Here is a 10,001-nt window from a genome sequence, read left to right as displayed (position 1 = left end):
CTTGCCCAGAAGAATATGTGTCCCTCTTCAGACTCTTCCTGAACGGCTGCCAAAGTTATTATCTTGAATTAGTCATTTGGATTATGCACTCCTCTGCTCAAAACTCTCCAATGGCTTCCCATTCCACTCCGAATAAAAGCCAAAATCATTACAAGATCTTCAAAGCAGCCTTACAGGACTCGCTGTTGCAGCCACACTGGCCTCTTTGCTACTCCTTGAAAACCTGGCACTGTCCTCTTTCTTTTTATTTTATTTTATTTTTTTGAGATGAAGTCTCACACTGTGGCCTGGGCTGGTGTGTAGTGGGGCAATCTCAGCTCACTGCAGCTCCCGGGTTCAAGCAATTCTCCTGCCTTAGCCTCCCGAGTAGCTGGGACTATAGGCGTGCGCCACCATGCCCAGCTAATTTTTGTATTTTTAGTAGATACGAGGTTTCACTGTGTTGGTCAGGCTGGTCTCGAGCTCCTGACCTCGTGATCTGCCTGCCTCAGCCTCCCAAAGTGCTGGGATTACAGGCATGAGCCACTGCACCCAGCCAGCACTGTCCTCTTTCAGGGCTTTCCTTTTTCAATTCCTTCGGCGTACAGTCTTTCCCCCAAGATACCGTAAAACTTGAGCTCTCAATTTTCAAGTCTGTTTTCTAATGCCTCCTTCACAGTGAAGCTTTCTCTGGCCATCCTATTTCAAATTGCACTCTCTGCTCTCCTCCCTCATTTCCTTTTTACTGTGTTACCCTTATTACTATCTGATATAGTAAAATTTTACTTGTTTATTTATTTACCTGCTTATTTATTGTGTGTCTCTCTGAATTAGTATGCAAACGCCACAGGGTAAGGATTTTTCTTTCTTTTGTTCACCGTCATACACTCAGTGCTTATAACAGTTCCTAGGAAACATGTAGTAGAAACTCACCAAATGATTACTGGATGCATGCAATAATGAATTTATTGAATACTTACTATCTTCTAGAGATCAGGCTAGACCCTGAGTGTACAAAAGTGAGTGCAATATGGCATCTGCCTTCAAAAATTTACAATCTATCTAAGGACGCAAGTGCATACATAAATAAGCACAGTAGCGTACGATGCAGGCCACAAAGAGAATGCATGGCTGTAGTACAGAGGAACTGATTTGTGAGGCTCAAGGACTGCATTGCAGATTGAGAGGAATTAGAGGAAGTGAAAGGATACTACTTCAGGGGCCCTTTCTTGTCACCCAGTCCCCATCTATTATCTGTGTAGCTGCTGCAATGCAAACGTACTATAAATGGCGATGTAAAGCTGTGTTCCAGTGGCTCATTATCTTACACACCTACACCTGCAGTAAGAATTCAAACTCTTCAGCATGGTATGTAAGACTTGTCACAATCTGACTTCCTGTCCAAATCTGTTTATTGCCATTCTCCTCCAAAGAGCCTTTCCCTCTAACTAGACTGTTGGGAACAAAATGTATTCTTAACATTTTTAGCTTTTCTTTGTTCCTTGAATGTCGTCCCCCACACAATGGTCTGACATGTTTCAAGAGAATCAATTCTACTAAACGCTTCCTTCCTTCCTTCCTTCCTTCCTTCCTTCCTTCCTTCCTTCCTTCCTTCCTTCCTTCCTTCCTTCCTTCCTTCCTTCCTTCCTTCCTTCCTTCCTTCCTTCCTTCCTTCCTTCCTTCCTTTCTTTCTTTCTTTCTTTCTTTCTTTCTTTCTTTCTTTCTTTCTTTCTTTCTTTCTTTCTTTCTTTCTTTTTTTCTTCTGAGGCAGGATCTCACTCTCATGCCCAGGGTGGAGTGCAGTGGCACAATCTCAGCTCACTACAGCCTCTGCCTCCCAGGCTCAAGCGATTCTCCTGCCTTAGCCTCCTGAGTAGCTGGGATTACAGGTGCACGCCACTACCACCTGGCTAATTTTTATATTTTTAGTAGAGACGGGATTTCACCATGTTGGCCAGGCTGGTCTGGAACTCCTGACCTCAAACGATCCACCCGTCTCAGTCTCACAAAGTGCTGGGATTACAGGTGTGAGCCCTCGCGCTCAGCCTATATGCGTAAATTAAATGTGTACTAAACTATATAAAGTCGTATCATTTGTAACCACTAATTTCTATTATCCTGATGAAGCCATGAGTTGAATGTTCCATTCAAGTATTTTTAAAGGTAAATACCACAATCAAATAGACCACAGTGATGGTTACAATCAAGATTCAAGACCAGGCATGGTGGCTCATGCCTATAATCTCAACACTTTAGGGGGCTGAGGTGGGCAGATCATTTGAGGCCAGTGGTTCAAGACCAGCCTGGCAATATGAAACCCTGTCTGTACTGAAAATACAAAATTAGTCTGGCATGGTGGCACTTGCTTGTAATCCCTAATCCCAGCTATTTGGGAAGCTGAGGCAGGAGATTCGCTTGAACCCCAGAGGCGGAGTTTGCGGTGAAACGAGATGGCGCCATTGCACTCCAGCCTGGGCAAAAAGAGCTAATCTCAGTCTCAAAACAAAACAAAAATTACCTGGGCATGGTGGCGGATGCTGGTGGTCCTAGCTACTTGGGAGGTTGAGGCACAAGAATTGCTTGAACACATGAGGCGGAGGTTGCAGTGAGCCAAGATCACCGCCACTGCACTCCAGCTTCGATGACAGAGCAAGACTCTGTCTAAAAAAAAAAAGAATTCAATTGACCTTAGTCAGGCCAGTTGAATTAGAAGCATACTTTATAGAATAGTATCTCTATACGACCTATTATTCCTTGAATATTTATTCAACAATTGAATAATTCAATACTCAATTGAGCAATCCTCCCACCTCAGCCTCCCAGGTAGCTAGGACTAGAGGCTAATACCATCATGCCTGGCTAATTTTGTATTTTTTTGCAGAAATGGGAGATAAATTCTCACTATGTTGCCCAGGCTGGCCTTGAACTCCGGAGCTCAAGTAATCCACCCACCTCAGCCTCCCAAAATGCTGGGATTAAAGGAATGAGCCACTGCTCCTGGCCACTGTATTAATGTTATCACATTCTCAAGAACCCTATGACTCAGGAGACTGAAGCAGGAAGATCGCTTGAGCCAGGAGTTCAAGACCAGCCTGGACAACATAGCAAGACCCTGTCTCCAAAAAACAGACCCCTATGAAATAAACTGTGTTTTCTTCACCCATGAAGCTGAAGCTTTAGGGAGGTTTAAGTACCTTCACGAGTCAACATGGAGGACTTAAGATCTGAATCCAGTTCTTTCCAAAGCCAGACCTCATTCTTTACTCTGCACTTTTGCTTTTGTGCTATGTGTCTAGATGATTTCATTTCACAGGCATTTATAGCTGAATTGAGGGTGCTCTTTTTCACCACATATATATGTTTTTTGATGGTAATCTATATATCAGGAATCATGGTTAGTCACAGAAATTATCTAGTTCATTTATAATTGTTAACTTATTGAGTTTAATACATTGACTGATAACAATATTTGAGTTCAAGTTGCTAGCTTGAGCAGGTGTACAGCAGACTGGTGTTTAATTACATAACATGTTTTTGTGGAAACAGACCAGTTGTAAGACCATTATCAGCAACTCATGAGGGAAGATTCCAAGAAGGAGCTGACAAGACTTAAACCTGGGTAGCCAGGCACAGTGGTTCAAGCCTGTAATCCCAGCACTTTGGGAGGCCGAGGCGGGTGGATCACGAGGTCAGGAGATCGAGACCATCCTGGCTAACATGGTGAAATTCCATTTCTATTAAAAATACAAAAAATTTAGCTGGGCGTGGTGGCAGGCACCTGTAGTCCCAGCAACTCAGGAAGCTGAGGCAGAAGAATGGCGTGAACCCGGGAGGCAGAGTTTGCAGTGAGCCGAGATCGCGCCACTGTACTCCAGCCTGGGCGACAGAGCAAGACTCCATCTCAAAAAAAAAAAAAAAGGAAAAAAGAAAACAAAATTTCCCTGGGTATTACGGACTTTAAGTGAAAATGCAAAGCGATTAAGTTTCTTTTAACTGAATTCCTTAATTATACATAATTGTTACGCTTATTTACTTTTTACTTAAAAGTTAAGAACAATGATTTCTTGCAACTATACAAAAATACTAGTGAAAATGGAAGAAACACTGGAAGATGATAGGCAAAAAAAACTATGTATTTTTTTGCTTCAAGAATAGTATAAAAAATAGGATGAGTTTTTTCCATTTATTAAAAATTTCATATAATTTTAGTTTTTCTTTACCTTTCTTTTTCTTTCTTTCTTTCTTTCTTGCTTGCTTGCTTGCTTTTTCTTTTCTTTTTTTTTTTTTGAGACAGAGTCTCTCTCTGTCACTCAGGCTGGAGTGCTTCCACTTCCTCAGGCTCAAGTGATCCTCGCACCTCAGCCTCCCAAGTAGCTGGGATTACAGGCATGCACTATCCTGCCTGGCTAACTTTTGTATTTTTCATAGAGACAAGGTTTCATCATGTTGCTTAGGCTGGTCTCAAACTCCTGGGCTCAAGCAAGCCACCTGCCTGGGCCTCCCAAAGTGCTGGGATTGTAGGCTAAGCCACCACACCTGACAGTTTTCCATTTTTTAAAAGAAATAAATGTAAAATAAGTAGCACTGTTCTGAGATAATGTGATGTATTTACAGCACAAAAGAGCATAGTGAATTATATTCTAATTTATAGTTTATGTGATATTATACAAGCCATTTAATTCTCTACATACAAGTAAAATATTTTTCCTGTGTGTAAAGTAAATATTATAGTTAGAAATATGGAATCTAAGATGTATATTTGAAATTTTTTCCTCTAAATTCGGCCAGGCCTGGTGGTTCACACCTGTAATTCCAACACTTTGGGAGGCCAAGGCAGGCAGATCACCTGAGGTCAGGAGTTCAAGACCTGCTTGTCTAACATGGTGAAATCCCATCTCTAATAAAAATACAAAAATTAGCCAGGTGTGGTGGCACACGCCTGTAGTCTCAGCTTCACCAGAGACTGAGGCGAGAGAATTGCTTGAACACGGGAGGCAGAGGTTGCAGTGAGCCAAAATCACGCCACTACACGATCAAGAAATTGAAAAAAAAAAAAAAAAAAAGTTTTTCTCTAGATTTTTCGTTAATTTAAAAATAGGTATTTTCCAGCTTGTTTTAGGGTAGAACTACAATTCGGATGTCTTGGGTGATACTAATGTCTAAAGCAAACTTGTTTTCAGTCCACCATCCTGTATTCTTTATTTTTTTTTTATTCCCTTAAAACAACACCCCCTTCTTCCACTACAAACCGTATTCAACCCACTCTATTCCTTAGGTATCCAGTGCTTTCACCTTTTAGAAATCTCCCCACTCCTGACAAAAAAAAAAAAAGAACACCTAGAAAAATAGACCAAAAATCCCTGAATGACCTCTGTAACAAAACTCTACACATTATCCCCATGCCCTCTTCCTCCAGTAGGTTCCATTGAGGGAAACCACCTATTGTGGGTTGAGTTGTATCTTCAAGGAGGTATGTTCAAATCCTACTCAGTGTCTTTGAATGTGACCTTATTTGGAAACAGGATCTTTATGGGTGCAATCAAGTTAAGATGAGATCATGAAGGAGAGGCTGGGCCTTAATCCAGTGATTAGTGTCCTTTTAAGACAAGAGAAATCTGAGCACACAGAAGACATATGGAGAATGCCATGTAACAATGGCGGCAGAAATTCGAGTGATGCTGGAGTGATGCATCTTCAAGCCAAGTGATGCTCAGGGTTGCTGGCATCACTAGAAGAGAGGCAAGGAGGGGTCCTCCCCTGGAACCTTCAGAGAGAGCATGACCCTGCAGACTCCTTAGCTCCAGAACTGTGAGACAACAAATTTCTGTTATTTTAAGCCATGCAGCTTGTGGAAACTTGTTACAATAGACCTAGGAAACTAATATACCACTCAAACCTACAAGGTCTGTGTGGAATCATCATTTATTTGGGTGAAGTGAGGAAAAGAATGTGGTATCTGACAACTCTGGTGGGTAACAAAAGGATCCCTAAATCGCCGACAGGTACTCACTGAGAACATCAACCAAACTAGGAAGGATTCTGCTATGTCTAGTTTATGACTATGTGCAAGAGGTCATGATAGGATATGGTCTAATAATGTCTAATGATACTTGAGAAATCCAACCTGCATAAAGCTAGTCACCAGGCCAGGCATGGTGGCTCATGCCTGTAATCCCAGCACTTTGGGAGGCCAAGACAAGTGGATCACCTGAGGTCGGGAGTTCAAGACCATCCTGGCCAACATGGTGAAACCCTGTGTCTACTAAAAATACAAAAATTAGCCGGGCATGGTGGCACACATCTACAATCCCAGCTACTCAGGAGGCTGAGGTAGGAGGATTGCTTGAACCCGGGAGGAGGAGGTTGCAGTGAGCCAAGATCGCATCACTGCACTCCAACCTGGGCGACAGAGTGAGGTACACCAAAGATCCCTGCTTTGAACTCTTTCTGGTCAGAGGAATCAAGCAAAGAGCTCAGGAAAATCAGAGTTTCCAGAGAGAGAAGGGAGAATCCCAGAAAAGAGAAAATGAGAGATGGAGGATCCCAAAATCTGTGTGAAAACTCTGCCAAGTCTCTGGCTCACCTTGGTACCATGCACGAACAGAACCAGCTGAAGGCAGCCTAAACTGAGATCTGAGGTGCCTCCCACACAGTCAGTGAGTTGAACCAAGTTAATTGCCAACTAAAACATAAATATCAACACTTGGAGGAAAATAGCAGAATCCATAATGTCCAGAATACAATGCAAAATTACCCAGTAATAGCAAAACTAACAAGAAACATCCAAAGCTTACATAAGAAAAACTATAAAACCTTCCTGGAAGACACAAAGATAAACTTAAATAAATATACATACTCATGTTCTTGGATAGGAATACTTAATATCATAAAGAACTTTTCGCTTCATTAACTTATCAATTCAATGCAATCTCATTAAAAATTCTATTATGTTTTCTTCTGGAACTAGACATGTGGTGTATAAAATGCATTTGGCAGAATTAAACAACCAAGAAGACAAAAAGAGCGAGGGGTAGAGATGGCAGTGCCAAATATTAAAATATACTCCAAAGCAGTAATTCTCAACCAGGGACTATTTTGCCCCCCAGTGTTTGCAAACATTCAGCAGTGTTTGGAGACATTTTTCATTGTCGGAGCCAGGAGTGGGAGTAAGGGTAGAGACAAGGGGAACTACTGGATTTTAGTAGGTAGAGGCCAAGGATTACGTAGACCAGCCCTCAACAACAAAGAATTATCTGGTCCAAAGTGTCAATGGTGTTGCGGTTGAGAATCTAGGTGCTAAATCTTCTCTAATTAAGCCATCTTGGTATTGGTGCATGAGTAGACGGGTCAGTGGAACAGAATAGAAAATCCAGAATTAGATCCACTTGTGTTTTTAATTTAGTATACAATAAAGGCACATTGTGCCAGGTGCAGTGGCTCACACGTGTAATCCCAGCACTTTGGGAGGCCGAGACGGGCATATCACCTGAGGTCAGAAGTTCAAGACCAGCCTGACCAATATGGTGAAACCCCCTCTCTACTAAAAATACAAATTATTTTTAAATTTTAAAAATTAGCCTGGCGTGGTGGCGGGCGCCTGTAGTCCCAGTTACTTGGGAGGCTGAGACAGGAGAATTGCTTGAACCTGAGGCTGCAGTGAGCTGAAATCATGCCACAGCACTCCAGCCTGGGCGACAGAGCAGGACTCCATTTCAGAGAAAAAAAAAAAGGCACATTGCAAATGTGTGGGGGAAAGATCAACTTTTAAGTACCAATTATAGTGATATGTGGATAGCTACATAAAAAAAGTTAAAAGTTGGGCCCATTCTTCAGACATACTTTAGAATAAATAAGAAATAGATCAGCTATTTAAATGCAAAAAAGAAACATAATATACATACACAAATTTTTGTTCAACATATAAAGCATATGAACTTTATAAAGCATAATGAGCACCTACTATCCACATTATTGCTCTCACTACAGAAGGTTCTCCCCTGTGGTACCTTTCTAATTACAACCCTTTCCCTCACTCCATAGGTACTCATTATCCTAATATTCTGATCTTTATTTCCTTCCTTCCTTCCTTCCTTCCTTCCTTCCTTCCTTCCTTCCTTCCTTCCTCCCTCCCTCCCTCCCTCCCTCCCTCCCTCCCTCCCTCCCTCCCTCCCTTCCTTCCTTCCTTCCTTCCTTCCTTCCTTCCTTTCTTTTGTGACGGGGTCTCACTCTGTTGCCCAGGCTGGAGTGCAATGGCACTATCTCGGCTCACTGCAACCTCTACCTCCAGGACTCAAGCCATCGTCCCACCTCAGCCCCCAGAGTGGCTGGGATTGTAGGCATGTGCCACCACGCCCAGCTAATTTTTGTATTTTTAGTCAAGATGGGGTTTCACCATGTTGCCCAGGCTGATCTCAAACTCCTGTACTCAAGCGATCCACCCGCCTCAGCCTCCCAAAGTTCTGGGATTACAGGCGTGAGCCACCACGCCCAGTCTACGATATTCTGACTTCTACGAAAATCACTTTCTTGGATTTCTTTTTTTTTTTTTTTTTTTTTTTTTGAGACGGAGTCTCGCTCTGTCGCCCAGGCTGGAGTGCAGTGGCGCGATCTCGGCTCACTGCAAGCTCCGCCTCCTGGGTTCCCGCCATTCTCCTGCCTCAGCCTCCTGAGTAGCTGGGACTACAGGCGCCCGCCACCGCGCCCGGCTAATTTTTTGTATTTTTAGTAGAGACGGGGTTTCACCGTGGTCTCGATCTCCTGACCTTGTGATCCGCCCGCCTCGGCCTCCCAAAGTGCTGGGATTACAGGCGTGAGCCACCGCGCCCGGCCTTGGATTTCTTTATGTCTCTAAGAGTCTAAACACAACTGTTGAGTTTTGCCCTTTATCATATTTTATATAAATGAAAGTATGCTATATCTCTTTTTATGTATCTTGCTTTTGTGTCTTTTAATCAAGATTATGTTTGCATAATACTTATGTGTTGGCATGTGTGACTATAGTTCATTTTGTTTTTTGTTTTCTTTTTGAGACAGAGTCTTCTTCTGTGACCTAAACTGGAGTGCAGTGGCGCAATCTCAGCTCACTGCAACCTCCGCCTCCCCAGTTCAAGCGATTCTTCTGCCTCAGCCTCCCCAGTAGCTGGGATTACAGTTGCCCACCACCATGCCTGGCTAATTTTTGTATTTTTAGTGGAGACAGCGTTTCACCATATTAATCAAGCTGGTCTCAAACTCCTACGTCAGGTGATTCACCCGGCTAGGCCTCCCAGAATTCTGGGATTACAGGCGTGAGCCACCATGCCTGGCCCATTTTGTTTTTTTAATAATATTCTTTTTATGGATCTACCCCAAGTTGTTTATCCAGTCTACTATTGATAAGTAGTTGGGTTGTGTCCAGATTTTGGCTCTTATAAATAATTCCACTATGAGCATCATTGTATATGTGTATGGTGTTATGTCCATGCCTTGTTCCAAATTATATAGGAGCATCTTGGGTACATGTATGTCTATGTAAATTCTTGAAAAGAATATGCATTCCACTGTGGTTGCTAGCCATGGTCTATAAATGTCCATTGGCTCAAGTTTTGTTAATCCTGCTGTTTAAATCTTCTGTATCTCTCTGTTCTGACATTTTAATGTGTTTGTTCCATCAATTACTGAAATGGTTGTTTTCGTTTTGTTTTTACAATGTAATTTACAGATTTTTTTTCTTCTTCTTGTGGTTCTTTTTTTTTCTATATATATATATTTTTTTGTTTGTTTGTTTTTTGAGACAAAGTTTCGCTCTTGTTGCCCAGGCTGCAGTGCAATGGTGCAATCTCGGCTCTCCGCAACCTCCACCTCCTGGGTTCAAGCGATTCTCCTGCCTTAGCCTCCTGTGTAGCTGGGATTACAGGTATGCGCCACCACGCCCGGCTAATTTTGTATTTTTAGGAGAGATGGGATTTCTCCATTTTGGTCAGGCTGGTCTCGAACTCCCGACCTCAGATGATCTGCTCACCTTGGCTGTAATCCCAGCCTCC

The sequence above is a fragment of the Macaca nemestrina genome, chromosome 17 (assembly GCF_043159975.1).
Source record: "Macaca nemestrina isolate mMacNem1 chromosome 17, mMacNem.hap1, whole genome shotgun sequence".
Classification (NCBI taxonomy): Eukaryota; Metazoa; Chordata; class Mammalia; order Primates; family Cercopithecidae; genus Macaca; species Macaca nemestrina.
Note: the sequence above shows the minus strand (reverse complement) of the source record.